Below are 16,059 nucleotides of genomic sequence, written 5' to 3' on the forward strand. Positions count from 1 at the left end.
GGGAATGTTTGAGGCTCCCATCCTTCTAGTCTCTCTGTCCCAACCTCTGCTGCCAGTCAAGTGTCGTCCAGCTGGGCCTTTCCAGAGAGAAATCTAGGGTCAGTCCAAGTGCATTCAGGATCACCCCACAGTGGGGAAAAATGTCTGCCCCTCCCTAAATAGCTATCCTGGGGTACATAGCCCCACTATCATCTCACTGTTAAACTCTTGCTTATGCCCTCTTTCCTACCTAGAATTTTCTCCCCCTTCACTTCTGGCAGATCAGTGCTTTCCTTATTATCAAAGCCCTTCTGTAACCACATCTCCTCCAGGAGTCCTTCCCTGGTGAATATTTCATGTGTCCACCCTATTTCCCCAACTACTACCATTTCAAGCCCTCAACCACATCTGTCGACTTGACTCCTCACCTCTAGAACTTTGACACTCACCTTCATTTCCCACAGCACTTAGGTACATATCTTTAAATTCCATTGTTTCCCTCTGGTAATTAATCCCCGTCCCACTAGATTATAAGCACCTTGATTGCAGGGATCGTATCTATTAACTCTATCGTACTCTTCCAAGAAGTTATTTCAATTTATTTCACAACAGAATAAGAACTTAGTAAATATGAGTGATTGATTGATATGATCCTGCATGTCTGTCACCAGGTCAATCAATCGTATTTACTGAGCACTAACTGTGTGCAGAGCACTGTACAAATGGCTGGGGAGAGTATAATGTAACTGAATTGGCAGAAACGTTCCTGGTCCACTGCAATCAATCATATTTCTTGAGCACTTGCTGTGTGCAGAGGACTGTACTTAGCACATGGGAGAGCACAGCACGACAATATAACAGACACATTTCCTGCCCATAAAGTGCTTATAGTCTAGAGGAGGATTACAGTCTAGAGGGGGACTATAGTTTACAGTCTAGAGGTCCTGTAATGAGGATGTATAGAAGTCCACCCAAACCTGTGTGGTCACCCATGACCTCCTTCTTGCCAAATCCAATGGCTCCTACTCCATTCTAATCCTCCTTGACCTCTCTGCTGCCTTTGACACTGTCGACCATCCCCTCCTCCTCCATACCTTATCTCACCTTGGCTTCACGGACTCTGTCCTCTCCCGGTTCTCCTCTCACCTCTCTGGCCGGTCATTCTCGGTCTCCTTCGCTGGAGCCTCCTCCCCCTCCCATCCTTTAACTGTTGGAGTTCCTCAAGGGTCAGTTCTTGGCCCTCTTCCATTCTCCATTTACACTCACTCCCTCGGTGAACTCATTCGCTCTCACGGCTTTGACTACCATCTCTACGCAGATGACACGCAGATCTACATCTCCGCCCCTGTCCTCTCCCCCTCCCTTCAGGCTCGCATCTCCTCCTGCCTCCAGGACGTCTCCACCTGGATGTCGGCCCGCCACCTAAAACTCAACATGAGCGAGACTGAGCTCCTCATCTTCCCTCCCAAACCCGGTCCTCTCCCAGACTTCTCTATCACCGACGATGGCACGACCATCCTTCCCGTCTCTCGGGCCCGCAATCTCGGTGTCATCCTTGACTCGTCTCTCTCGTTCACCCCACGCATCCTATCTGTTACCAAGACCTGCCGGTTTCACCTCTACAATATCGCCAAGATCCGCCCTTTCCTCTCCACCCAAACGGCTACCTTACTGTTACAGGCTCTCGTTATATCCCGGCTAGACTACTGTGTCAGCCTTCTCTCTGACCTCCCTTCCTCCTCTCTCGCCCCGCTCCAGTCTATTCTTCACTCCGCTGCCCGGCTCATCTTCCTGCAGAAACGATCTGGGCATGTCACTCCCCTTCTTAAACAACTCCAGTGGTTGCCTATCAACCTCCGCTCCAAACAAAAACTCCTCACTCTAGGCTTCAAGGCTCTCCATCACCTTGCCCCTTCCTACCTTTCCTCCCTTCTCTCTACCACCCACCTCGCACGCTCCGCTCCTCTGCCGCCCACCTCCTCATCGTCCCTCGGTCTCGCCTATCCCGCCGTTGACCCCTGGGCCACGTCCTCCCGCGGTCCCGGAACGCCCTCCCTCCTCACCTCCGCCAAACTGATTCTCTTCCCCTCTTCAAAACCCTACTTAAAACTCACCTCCTCCAAGAGGCGTTCCCAGACTGAGCTCCTCTTCTCCCTCTACTCCCTCTACCACCCCCCCTTCACCTCTTCGCAGCTTAACCCTCTTTTCCCCCCATTTCCCTCTGCTCCTCCCCCTCTCCCTTCCCATCCCCTCAGCACTGTACTTGTCCGCTCAACTGTATATATTTTCATTACCCTATTTATTTTGTTAATGAAAGGAACATCGCCTTGATTCTATTTAGTTGCCATTGTTTTTACGAGATGTTCTTCCCCTCGACTCTATTTATTGCCATTGTTCTTGTCTGTCCGTCTCCCCCGATTAGACTGTAAGCCCATCAAACGGCAGGGACCGTCTCTATCTGTTGCCGACTTGTTCATTCCAAGCGCTTAGTACAGTGCTCTGCACATAGTAAGTGCTCAATAAATACTATTGAATGAATGAATGAATGAAAATCTGTGTGGCCCTGGGAGGTTGTGGAACTGCCTCCTGTTACTACCTGCTTTAATGCCCCTCGCCTTGAGGTGACTGCCTTTCTTGCTTTCCATTTCAAGTCAGGCCTAAGTGCACCCTGTCTGCCTCTGCTTGGCCAGGGCCTGTTCCCAGGCTTGTACATACAAGGGAGTTCTGGCAGCATTCTGCTTCATCTTCCGTGGCCCATCGAATAATCAATAAATGATCAATACGGCAATAAATGTGCAGTAGTAATACTGGTTCTTTCTGAATGGAATGCTTTTGGAGATCTATGACAGCCACCCAAAGGAAAGAATGGATGAAAGTAATTTTGAGGGATAATTTCCATCTACCAAAGACTAAATTAGTGGGCGAGAGTATAGACGGGAGTGGCTCTGAAGACTTCCATTTTTAGCAGATCTGGTCATGGTCAAACCAGAGACAGAGCAACAGCGTGGCCTAGTGGAAAGAGCACAGACCTGGGAGTCAGAGGACCTGGGTTCTTATCCCACCTCTGCCACTTGGCTGCTGTGTGGCCTTGGGCAATCACTTCACTTACCCATTCCTCATTTGTTAAAATGGAGATTAAATACCTGTTTTCCCTCCCACTGCCCCCTAAACTCTAAGCCCCATGTTGGACAGGAATTGTGCCTGACCTGATTATCTTGTCCCTACCCCAGTGTTTAGTATAGTGCTTGGCACATAGTAAGTGATTAACAAACACTACAATCATTATTATTAGAGAGGGTCCACTGATTCAATTATTCTTTACACTGTTCTAAATAAAACCTTGACTTCTGCATTTTGGCTTACCCCTTATGCCATTAAATGAAAAAGAAATGTAATAAGTTAGCACATATTTGTGAGGTCAGGGATCATGTCTACTAACCAGATTGTACTCTCCATCAGTCATATTTGAGCACTTACTGGGTTCAGAGCACTTTTCCAAGCATTTAATTCAGTGTTCTGCACAAAGTAAGTGCTCAATAAATGTCATTTATTTATTGATTGATGAAGCCAAAATAAAGGTCACCTAATTCTATTAGAGGTCAGGACTTCCAAAAACACAGCATAGAGCAGAGCCATTTCCCAGAGCAACTTACATCCCAAACAGGGTATCAGAGCTCAATGTGTAAAACAACTCTCCCCCAGGTGATCTGAAAAACAAAACAAAAACATTTGTACCAATAGGTCCCCATTTATAAAAATGTGTGCATGGGTGAGCTCCTCCCACCTTTTATATTATCTGAGTAATCAATCAATCAATCAATCCATGAAATGTATTGAGTTTTTCCATGTGCAGAACACTATAAGCACTTAGAACAGTGCTCTGAACACAGTAAGTGCTCAATAAATAGTAATGATAAAAATAATGATGGCATTTGTTAAGCGCTATGTGCAAAGCAATGTGCTAAGTACTGGGGAGGATACAAGATCCCACATGGGGCTCACAGTCTTAATGCCCATTTTACAGATGAGGTAATTGAGGCACAGAGAAGTTAAGTGACTTGCCCAAAGTCACACAGCTGACAAGTGGCAGAGCCGGGAATTGAACCTCTGATCTCTGACTCCTCGTGCTCCTTCCACTGAGCCACGCTGATTGAATGAACTGTACTAAGCCCCAGGGGAAATGCATTGCAACAGTACTGGTACAGTAGAAGCTTCTACTTCTAAATAGCTCTACTATTTCATCTATACTTAATCCATCTGTTGTATTGTACTTCCCCAGCAGCTTAATACAGTCTCTGTACCCAGTCAGTGTGCTCCATAAATATCACTGATTGATTTAGGTCAGGGATTGTGTCTATTTACACTATTGTGCTTTTATGAGTACTCAGTATTGTGGTCTATACATAGTAAGCCCTTGATAAATACCCTTGATCAGTTAATCAATTAATCGATTGCATTTATTGAGTGCTTACTTTGTGCAGATCGCTGTACTAAGCATTTGGGAGAACAAACTATAACAGATTCGGTAAACCTGTTCCCTGCCCACAGTGATCAATGGATCTTTCTTGTTTTTCCAATTCCCGCCAGCCAAATGACTTTTCTGGTTCACATGATAACCACCCTCGACAAATCAATCATGGTATTTACTGAGCACTTACTAGAGCAGTGTGTTCAGCACTTGGGCTGGAAAAGCTTTATGGGAACGGGTAAGTCAAGGTCCATCTAGAGCTGTGTTCTCTGATCACTTCATTGTCCTGTGTCATGCTTCGAAGTCCATTGATCTCTTTCAAGTCACTGGCTTACTTCAGCCCCCATGTCAGAGCTCATCATAACCCCTTGCTGAGCTGAACGACATTTCACAAAGGAAGACTGTCTGTTGCGCACCAGAGTCTGGAAGGTTAAGAGAGCAGTGTGTATATTTGCCAAGAAAACAATAAGGGACATGTGGGAATACCATTTTCCTAGTGGGAGCCAGGAAAACAAGAGAGCTACATTAGAGGCTTAACTGAGTGATGGACCCAAAAGTAAATGCACAGCTGCCAGCCCACCTCCCTGAAGAGTCTGAAAGCAAAAAAGGAGCTTGATGACAGCACTGGAAAAAAAGATCTTAGGCAGCTTGGCATCTGTGGTCAATGATGGTTAAAACTCTATGCCCTCCTAACTCTGGATACTACTAACCACATTCATGAAAATCCAGCAAACGACAGGAAAGAGAAGGGGGGGTTACTTGCCTGCTTATATTACATATAACTCAAGTTGACCCATTGTATGAAAATAATAACAATGATTCAACTATGAATAAGTCATTATGGTGAAGGGAAAATATTGAGGATGTGTGTCTAAATACAAACTTGGAGGAAGCTACAGCAGGGTGTGTGTACTGGGGAGGGGAGATTTCAGTGGCAAAATGGAAAAAGAAATGCATTTTTCCAAGCAGTTGATTATAGTTATTTGTTCCTTATTAAAAGAATAGTCAGACAACAGCATAAACAACATAGTAATTACTAGAAGCTGAGCAATGATTTTTGAGGAAAATAAGGACATTTGTATCAGCGAGTCCCAGATCTTCCTATGATGATTGCCACATGAGGTTGACTCCCTCTTTAGTGACTTTCAATGTCACAGTGACTTTCAGAAGGGATTGAGGGCTATTCAGTGAGTGACAGGCAAATGTCTAGGGCCATTTTGGCTGGGATTTTTGCACTCCAAAGTTATTTTGTTGACTAGAGCAAGAAATGGAACAGCATCACAGACTACCACATTTTCTGACTCCACTCGGAGCATGTGGACTTTTTTGGCACTTTCTGTGTCTTCTATAGGTATCATTCTGGTATCATTTCCCCAGCCCTATTACCACTTGATGTCATCCTGGATTGTCTCTCTATTGGGCAAATAGGTCATTGTAGGGGAGTCTGGATCCATAAGCAGTCACTGTCGATCAGGCCAAATGCAAAGTCTAAAACCTCCTGCCTGAGTTCACCGATGGGCGTCAGCTATGTCTTCTGCTAGGCTAATCCCATACTTTACTACGTGGAAACCAGGGGCAAAGGGTGCATTTTGAGAGCACATGCTTCCAGGATGGAGATTTTCAGGAGCACAACTCTATTGAAGAAGATGAGTGAGTGTGGAGGTACAGACAACTTCAGGGGGAAAGAGCATATGAGGGTAAGAGGAGATTCCCGAACTGAGTGATATCTGGTTAAATTTGATCAAACCTGCCTATAAAATCCAATGTAATGGGAACACATAAACTGAACCAAAAATCACCACAGTGAATGCCTCATTTGTTGCTTTGAAAACAAGATGTAAAATAAATGATTTTCCTCATTAGAAGCCATCTGGGTTTGGGGTTTGCTTGCACAAATATGTTTTGTTTCATCCCATGCAGATTCAACATTTTCTTTTGAAGAAAAAAATGATTTTGCCCGATTTTCAGGAAAGCAAGTTAATTTAGCACAATGGAACTGAATCGTTTAAAGATGCAATAAATACTTTCCTCTCACCACCTTAGGTATCAGAAACACCGCAGCATGGATCTTCCCCGAATACTTACTGTGTGCAGTAATTTGCATTCAGTTAACCAACTGTTAACCAAAATTCCTCTGAGGTGATTGAAACAAGATGGACACTAAAGACATCAAGTCTTGCAGCAAATCGGAAGGTACCCAAGTTTCGGGCTGCCAAAAATGTTTGACAAACCGTTTAGCGCATTTTTGCATCTCATCCATTTAATGTATTTTGGCAACCTATTTTATAGATGGAGTGAAATGGTAATTCAGGGGAATCCCAGGAATACTCTACTCCATTTGCAGTCTCCTTAAGAACATCCTTTTTTCTTTCTGTGTTATTTCCAATGGAATCAAAATATAGTCCAATGGTGTGCCTTCAACTGGCTGCAGATGGGTAGGTTAGAACAGAAGTCAGGTTGAATCTTTTTCAGTTTGCTTTCCCCTTAAAGAAGGTAATGCACTAATCAGTCACTTTCAGTCCAGTCCATATCTAATGATGTGCTATGCACTGTCCAGGCAGAATAAAATTCAAGGCAAGTCTTCTTTTATATGGCTGAAATCAACTACAGCCATTATCATATAATATTAACCTGTATATTTTACAATAATCCACATAAAAATGATAAAAATATCCTCTACTGCTTTTCAAAACGACTATTAGATTATCCCTTTTAAGATCCCTTTTGCCCTTAGATTTGCATGCTTTATGCACCCCACCCTCATCCCCATAGCATTTATGCATATGTCTGTAAAATTTACTTATATTAATGTCTGCCTCCTGCTCAAGAATGTAAGATCCTTGGGTGGGGAATGTGTTTACCAATTCTATTATATTGTACTCTCCAAAATGCTTAGTGAAGAACTCTGTACACAGTAAGTGCTCAATTAATATGACTGATGAGTGATATAGGAAAGTAGCACATTTTAAGAGGAAAAACTATTGAATGCAAAACATTTAAAAAGACCAATCGAATGACCTTATCCAAAAACAGCAGGATGAGAACCCAATTAGAAAACAATGATCAAAAAGAGTTAAACCTTTTGAGCTTGATGCCGGTTGACATATCATAAAAGTCCATCCCAGTAATGAATACAAGTTCAGAGAAGATGCATCTCAAACTGTTTTAATTCCATTGATCCCTGAGAACTGAGGGGGTCATTCCACATATTTTCACACATATTCAAAGTGGAAAATATTTTATTTCCCCCATTGTTTTGGTTCCATTTAACTGGGTGATCAAGATAGTGTCAGCTGTCATCTTACAACTAATTTGCTTTTTTCTGGCATGCACTCCAGCAAAATTGCCTCTTAACCCAAGGAAACCTTTAAAACAATAAGGATTAAGCAGACAAACCCTACATGCTATTCACTTTCTTTGTAGATCTGTCTTCTGTTTCAAATTTGTCAAATTAAGAATATATGGTACTCATGTGTTTTCCCTCATGAATAAAGTGTGCCAATGTTGACATGTTTAAAGGAAATTCAGAGCAAACCTAAAACTGACCTCTATATTTTCAAAAGGATATATTTAAAATATACAGTCCAACCTTTTTCAGAGGGATATTATTCAAGAGGGATATTTAGGACTATAAAACCATTATCAGAATTGATTTTGAAGAGTCAATTGTAGGTTTTGTCCTCCAATATACCTAGGTTATTCATTCAGCAACAAACCCCTGGAGGTGTCCAAATTGCTGATTTCATTTAATGGTTTGGCTTTACATAAAAAAAAAATCAAAACTCAGTTGGATGGAGTAGGCAATGTCACTGTAAATGAAAGGGATAAACAAGATTAGATTGTCGTGTCACCATCAGAAATGACCCCTAACCAGGTTATAGCAACATGATTATAAGTAATAATAATGTGTCTCTGACCTTAAAATTTTTGATTCCTCCCATTTCCCAAAATATATGCATGTAGCTGATAATAGCAAGTCTTTCACCTCAATATCAAAGCATAAAACTTTATGACACAAAATATTCACTTTTCAATCATAATACACCAAATTGAATAGTAGCACTGCAGTAGCAAGGCAAATTTGGCATTGATTTGAGAGTCTATGATAGCTCTCAATGATAGCTGTACTAATGTCTGTCTCCCCTTCTAGACTATAAGCTCAATGTGTGCAGGGAATATACCTGTTAAATTATTATATTGTTATGCTTACTATAGAGCTGTGTACTATAGAGAGCTTATACACTGTAAGCACTCAATAAATACAATTGTTTGGCACTATTATCTTGAGATACCCACATGAGCATGATAGGAAATAACCAGTTTGCAGGTATATTTAACCTTTGTGACATAGTCATTTGAGGAAAAAGCCAAGGCTTATTTGTCCCTTTTAGGCCCACTGATCATTCTGCACATAGTAAGCGCTTAATAAATACGATCGAATGAATGAATGAATTCCCCTGATAATAGAAAGATGGCACAAGGAAGACAGCTACAAGAGAACAGCCTAGATGATCCCATTTACCCTATTTCCACATTCTCAATGAAGAGTTGGCACTTCTGTGTACAGGGTTTAGGCATTAAGGCTTGCGGAAAAAAGGGAGCAAAAGAGAACTGATTCAATTTGGGGGTGGGGCTTGATTCTCAGTCATTCTCCCCAGGGCCTCCTGGGAGCTTCAGGTGAAAACATCTTCTGACAGGACTCAGTTAAGGGTGGGTATTCTAAAATTCAGGGATTGGAGAATGTTTTCCAACCTTCCAACCACCCAGGACCGCAGGGCAGCCAAGAAAACTAGGAACAGTGGTCACCCTAATTTTAGGTGGAAACTTAAAGAAGTTTGCTCATCTATTTTAAGACATTCACAGTTAATGTCATAACCTGTGTGACCTTATAGAAAGAGTATGTGCCTGGGAATAAAAGGACCTGGGTCCTAATCCTGACTCAGCCACTTACCTGTTGTGTGGCCTTGGGTAAAGCACTTCACTGCTCTGTGCCTCAGTTACCTCATCTGTAAAATAAGGTTTCATAATCTGTTCTCTTTCCTACTATAAATCTCATGTAGAAGAGGAATTGTGTTTAGCCTAACTTGTATCCACTCCAGTGCTTAGAACAGTGTTTGACACATAATAAACACTTAACAATAACAATAATCTACTGAAAGTTCCTGAATTCACATCCAACTACTTCTCCACCTCTCTTGCAGAAGTACTACTTATTCATCTTCATCAAACCTTCCCAGGGAGTGAGTATAAAGGGAGGTGAGAGGGAGAGTGGAAGGAGGGCACTGAGGGATACCTACAGGTTGGGAGTGAGATGCTGAGGTGAAAGAGATCGAGAAGGAATTGGCTAGAGAGGATGGAATGGAATTAGGATAAAACTATGTTAATAAGATCAAGGCTGGTTACCGTTTCCAGGACAAAAGAGTGGTCCACTATGCCAAAAACATCTGAGACACTGAGGAGGTTTAGGATAAAGTCTTTGAGATTTGGCAAGGAGGAAGTCATCCTCAACATCTCTGAAATCAAGCAGTAAGGCTATGTGGATAGACCCCGGGCCTGGGAATCAGAAGGACGTGGGTTCTAATCCTGGCTCCACAACTTGTCTGCTCTGTGACCTTGCACAAGTTACTTCACTTCTCTAGGCCTCAGTTACCTCATCTGTAAAATGGGGTTTAAGGGTGTGAGCCCCATGTTGGACAGGGACTGTGTCCAACCTGATTAACTTGTAGTTACCCCAGGGTTTAAAAAATGCTTGGCACATTGTAAGCACTTAACAAACACCATTATTATTATCACCATCATGAGTGTCTTAATAGGTATAGGAGTGTGCCATCATTCCATCCATTTCTTTTAGTGCCCATTGCTGAAAAAGATCAGTTCTCTCTCACACACAACTGATTTGCAAGCTGCCAGTCATAGCAAAAATCTGGACTTTTTGCATCCTACAAATAATCCTTGTTGCAGTCAGCTCAAACTCCTTACAACTCCATACATGAAGCCACAGACTCCATACAAGCAGGCTCTGCTTTAACTGCTGAATGGTTTTGGATTATTCTGAGTGTGATAGTCATATCTAATCTTATAAATCTACATGTTACAATGATGCCAATGAAATCACTAAGAGAGAGGAGTACAGCACTTAAAATCTTGATCGGAGAGAGCTGGAGTTCTTCACTGACTAATTCTTTGACCTTTTACATTGATTTTTTTTTTATCACAGAAAACAATGGCCAGCATCACTACCTTTATGACACCAGTCATATAGAAGAAGTGTGATCCAGTGGAAAGAGCACAAGTATGGGAGACAGAGGACCTGGGTTCTAATCCGGTTCCAATACTGGCCTGCTGGGTGACCTTTGACAAATCACTTCTTTGGGCTTCAGTTTCCCCATGTTTAACGTCGAGAAGATTAAATATCTGATTTCACTCCTATCTAGACTGTGAGCCTCATGTTGGTTCAGGGGCAGTGTCCAACCTCATTATCTACCCTGGAACATAGTAAAATGTTGGGCACATTGTAAGAGCTAAACAGATAACAAAATTACTATTATTACTATCCACTGAGAGAAGCAATTAAGGTCTTGAGGCAGGTGCTGGATCATTCAACTCTAAATGAAGTAGATTCATTCAATAGTATTTATTGAGCGCTTACTATGTGCAGAAGCACTGTATTAAGCGCTTGGAATGTACAAATCGGCAACAGATAGAGACAGTCCCTGCCCATTGACAGTCTAATCGGGGGAGACAGACAGACAAAAACAATATTAATAAATAGAATCAAGGGGATAAACATCTCATTAAAACAATAGCAATAAATAGAATAAAGGTGATGTACATCTCATTAACAAAATAAATAGGGTAATGAAAATATATACAGTTGAGCAGACGAGTACAGTGCTGAGGGGAGGGGAAGGGAGAGGGGGAGGAGCAGAGGGAAAGGGGGGAAAAGAGGGCTTAGCTGAGGGGAGGTGAAGGGTGGGTAGAGGAGGAGCAGAGGGAGCAGAGGGAAAAGGGGAAGCTCAGTCTGGGAAGGCCTGTTGGACGAGGTGAGCTCTAAGTAGGGCTTTGAAGAGGGGAAGAGAATTAGTTTGGCAGAGGTGAGGAGGGAGGGCATTCCAGGACAGCGGGAGGACGTGGCCCAGGGGTCGACAGCGGGATAGGCAAGAACAGGGGATGGTGAGGAGGGGGGCGGCAGAGGAGCAGAGAGTGCGGGTTGGGCAGTAGAAAGAGAGAAGGGAGGAGAGGTAAGAGGGGGCAAGGTGATGGAGACCCCTGAAGCCTAGAGTGAGAAGTTTTTGTTTTGTGCGGAGGTTTATAGGCAACCACTGGAGGTTTTTAAGAAGGGGAGTGACATGCCCAGAGTGTTTCTGCAGGAAGATGAGCCGGGCAGCGGAATGAAGAATAGACTGGAGCAGGGAGAGACAGGAGGAAGGGGGATCAGAGAGAAGGCTGACACAATAATCCAACCGGGATATTATGAGAGCCTGTAACAGTAAAATAGCCATTTGGGTAGAGAGGAAAGGGCAGATCTTGGCGATATTATAAAGGTGAGACCGGCAGGTTTTGGTGATGGATTGGATGTGTGGGGTGAATGAGAGAGCCGAGTCAAAGATGACACCGAGAGACGGGAAGGAAGTCAGGAAGAGGATAGGGCTTGGGAGGGAAGATGAGGAGCTCAGTTTTGGCCATGTTGAGTTTTACCTGGTGGGCAGACATCCAGGTAGAGACATCTTGGAGGCAGTGGAGATACAAGCCTGAGGGAGGGGGAGAGGACAGGGGCAGAGATGTAGATCTGTGTGTCATCTGCATAGAGATGATAATATGATTGGGTATGTATGGGGATAGTATGGTTATGTATTGGGATAGTATGATTGATTGGGTTGTCTGACTCTACCTCTTCTCCAGCTGGCTTTGAATTCCTCCAGGTCCCTTAAGGAGCTGTATGTAGAATAATTTCTCGAGACAGACGTCATACTCCAAATATATATCTCTGTCCTGTTTGCTGAATCAAAAGTGGAACGCTCCTCTTAGCTGAGACTAAACGATCTGCAAGGGAAGAAAATGGATCCCAATTCTATTCCACTTTAGATTGAAACAGATTATCATGTGTACATATGGTGGGTCCTCAAATATTTCCCTTCTGCTTCGGGATTCGGTAACAAGACCAAATCAACTGCTATTCAGATTGGATTTCAAAATGTTTGAACCATTAAAGAGTGATGTTAGCACCAACAATGTTTATTAGGGTAACTGCATTCAAGTCGCACATGGCATACCTTTAAATAGCATCATAGTTAAAACACCAAATAAAATGTCAAAGTCTGTCAGGTCTGCACTTTTTATAAATTGTTTAGACTGGGAAATCTTTGAGTTTTGCATATTGTTCTTTTCAGATCATGGAGAAAGAAGAGACCAAAGAAAAAAAGGGAGAGAAAAGAAAAATAAAACAATGTTTTTGAAGTCATTTCATAGAATGCACCATTTGGATCATTACCTTCTTATTCAACAATTTCTCTCTTCCTATACTAGCCTGCTATTTACCTTTCCTCTCCTTGGGTGGTATTCTGAGTTACACACACTACTAAATAATCATCTTTTTTAGATCTCTTCAAAGGGAATTCCAAGACTGCCTGCCAGATATGTATAGACTGGGGGTAATTTTACCTTGGAGGGTGGCTTTCTGTCATTTCTCTGCTCTAAAGCTAGTATAGGATCTTGGCAGCAAAGTATGCCCTAATGAGCAGAAGGCTTTGAGTAACAAACTCAAGCACCTTGAATACCCCACCTTAGCCATTATCTTCTCCCACCTCCCTTCCTTGCCCAACAACCATTCCACCACATCGCCCTCCCCACATTTTCCAGAATAATAACATCTCTCTTTCAGCTTCTTCTCTGGATTTCCCACACATAATGCAACCCAGACCTCACCTTCAGCTCCCTGGAGACCACTTTGGAAGCCAGTTCTATGACACAGCCAACAGCCATCCACAGAGCGCTGGGCGAATGCAGCTCAATCCAAATGGTGTCACTGTCCACCTGAGCAAACAGTCCTCAGAGAAAGAAGGTTGGGGGAGAAGAGAAGGAGAGAGACAGAGAGTGGAGGGGAGGGAGAGACCCAGGCACACACACATATACACCACACACACACACCACATACACACTCGGGGTATGGAGAGAAAATATAAGAGAAAACAAATCTGTGAGGGCGAGCTGGCAAGGTGACAGCCAATGTACAATAACATTAGTCTTCCGTCTTGGCCAGCTGAAAAGACCTTCTGGACATGGCTTTGCTTATACTTTTTCTCTACACTGACTTCTCCAATGGAAACACATTCCTGTCATGCCTCACTGCCATTCCATGTTTAGATTTCTCATTACAAACAGCATCACATAGGCCGGATCTGGCCTGGTTACAGGTCCGTTAGACACCAGACCCCAGCGGTAGATAGAATGTGGGCTAAGGGCTCTTAGCTAGACATAAAAATGGGATTTGCAAGTGCCAGGGCAGAGGATTTCAAATCGAGCTTGGGTTGCAGGTTATCAGAAGCCAAGGACAATACTACTAGCAAGGTAACGATAGAACTCAGTGCATTGGAAACTTGCAACTATTTCTCATAGTGTCTCCCTTAAATATTTTTAAGAAAATGTTTTTCTTGTCCTCAAAATACAGACAAAATCTGCTTAGAAGATCAGGTCTACTAAGTGATGTTGGCCTTACAGTCTGACTTGATTCCCTCTCCCGAGGTCTTATAGCACATGGGATTGACTGGTGGGAACAACCTGCACAAATTAATGGTCAGTGAGTCGGCTTCCAAAGCACATCATTTGTTCCTGCACTGGGAAACCTAATCATAATGTTCATCAATGAAGTTCACTAAACATTTTACAAAGTGAGGGCTTTAATTTGCTCTTCATGTGTGGAATAAAGTCACTCTCCATGGAGCCCAAATGCTAATGTCAATAAATTGTTATGCCTAAGGAAAGAGGAGACAGAGACCCAGAGACAGGAGAAAAAATCAGAGAGAGATAGAGGCAGGAACAAAGGACAGGAGGCAGAGGTAGGAGAAAAGAAGATGGAGACAGAGAAAAGAAAGAGCATGAAAGGGATAGAGACAGAGAAACAGGCAGGAGAGAGAAAGGAAAACAGAGATTGAGACAGGAGAGAGACAGATAGGAATGAGAGAGAAGCAGCGTGGCTTTGTGGAAAGAGTCCGGGCTTGGGAGTCAGAGGTTGTGGGTTCTAATCTAATCCACTTGTCTGCTGTGTGACCTTGGGCAAGTCACTTAACTTCTCTGTGCCTCAGTTACCTCATCTGTAAAATGGAGGTTAAAGGTGTGAGCCCCATGTGGGACAAGCTGATACCCTCTATCTATCCCAGTGCTTAGAACAGTGCTTGACACATAGTAAGTGCTTAAAAAATACCATTATTAGAAAGAGATAGAGAAGCAGAGCTGGGAGAAAGAGACATACAGAGATGGAAGAGGGAATGAAAAATAGAGATGGAGAGAGAGAAGCATAGAGCCAGAGACAGGTGAGGGAAAGAGATACAGGCAGATAGAAAAGAGAAAGAAACAGACAGAGACAGGAGAAAAGAGCAGGACAGAGAGACAGAAATACAAAAGAAAAAGAGACAGAGATTCAGAAATGGGAGAAACAGACAGACAGACAAAAGAAGTGGGTAGGAGTTTCATGTCTTAAAACTGACATAGAAACTTCATGTTCCACTTTTTGCCAAAGGTAGGTTTCATCTTCATGATGACCGCTAAGAAAGCGACACTGCAAAAATGGGGTAAAAAGATATATGTAGGCATTTAAATATCTGAGAACTAAATTCTATAAATGATTAAATGGTTCATTAGGCAGAGGTACCTAAAATGAAAATTAATCAATCCATAAATCAATGGTGTTTACTGAGTTCTTACTGTGTGCAAAATATTTCATTCCTTCATACTGTTCGAATGCTTACTGTGGGCAAAGCACTGTACTAACCACTTGGAAGAGTATAATATAACCATAAACAGACACATTCCCTGCCCACAACCAGCTTATGCTTGTCTCTATAGTTGGAGTCGGACATTAAGATAAATAAATTACAGTTAGCACCATACTAAATGTTGGGGAAATTGGAATACAGCGTAGCTAATAGACATGATCCCTGCCTACAAGAAGTTTATAATCTACGGGGGATGACAGGCATTAAAATAAATTTCAGATAAAGCAAATAGTAGAGCATAAGAGCAGGTGCATAAGTGCTGCAGGGCTTAGGATGAGTATCAAAGGGCTTAAGGGGTTTGCTGCTAACTGCATAGGTGAAACAGAAAGGAGGGCAGGTAGGGGGAATGAGGACTTAGTCAGGGAAAGCCTCCTGGAGGAGATATGATTTTAGGAGGGTTTTTGAAGGTGGGGATAGTGGTGGACTGTGTCATATTAAGGAGGAGGACTTTCCAGGTCCAAGGAAAGATGTGGGTGAGGGGTCGTCAGTAGGATATATGAAATGGAGGTGCAGAGAATAGGTTGGGATTTGAGGAGCAAAGTGTGCAGAATGTGTCGTAGTAGGAATTCAGCAAGGTACAATAGAAGGAAAAGAGCTGATTATGTGCTTTAAAACCAATGT

This window comes from Ornithorhynchus anatinus, chromosome 8 (genome assembly GCF_004115215.2).
Source record: "Ornithorhynchus anatinus isolate Pmale09 chromosome 8, mOrnAna1.pri.v4, whole genome shotgun sequence".
Classification (NCBI taxonomy): domain Eukaryota; kingdom Metazoa; phylum Chordata; class Mammalia; order Monotremata; family Ornithorhynchidae; genus Ornithorhynchus; species Ornithorhynchus anatinus.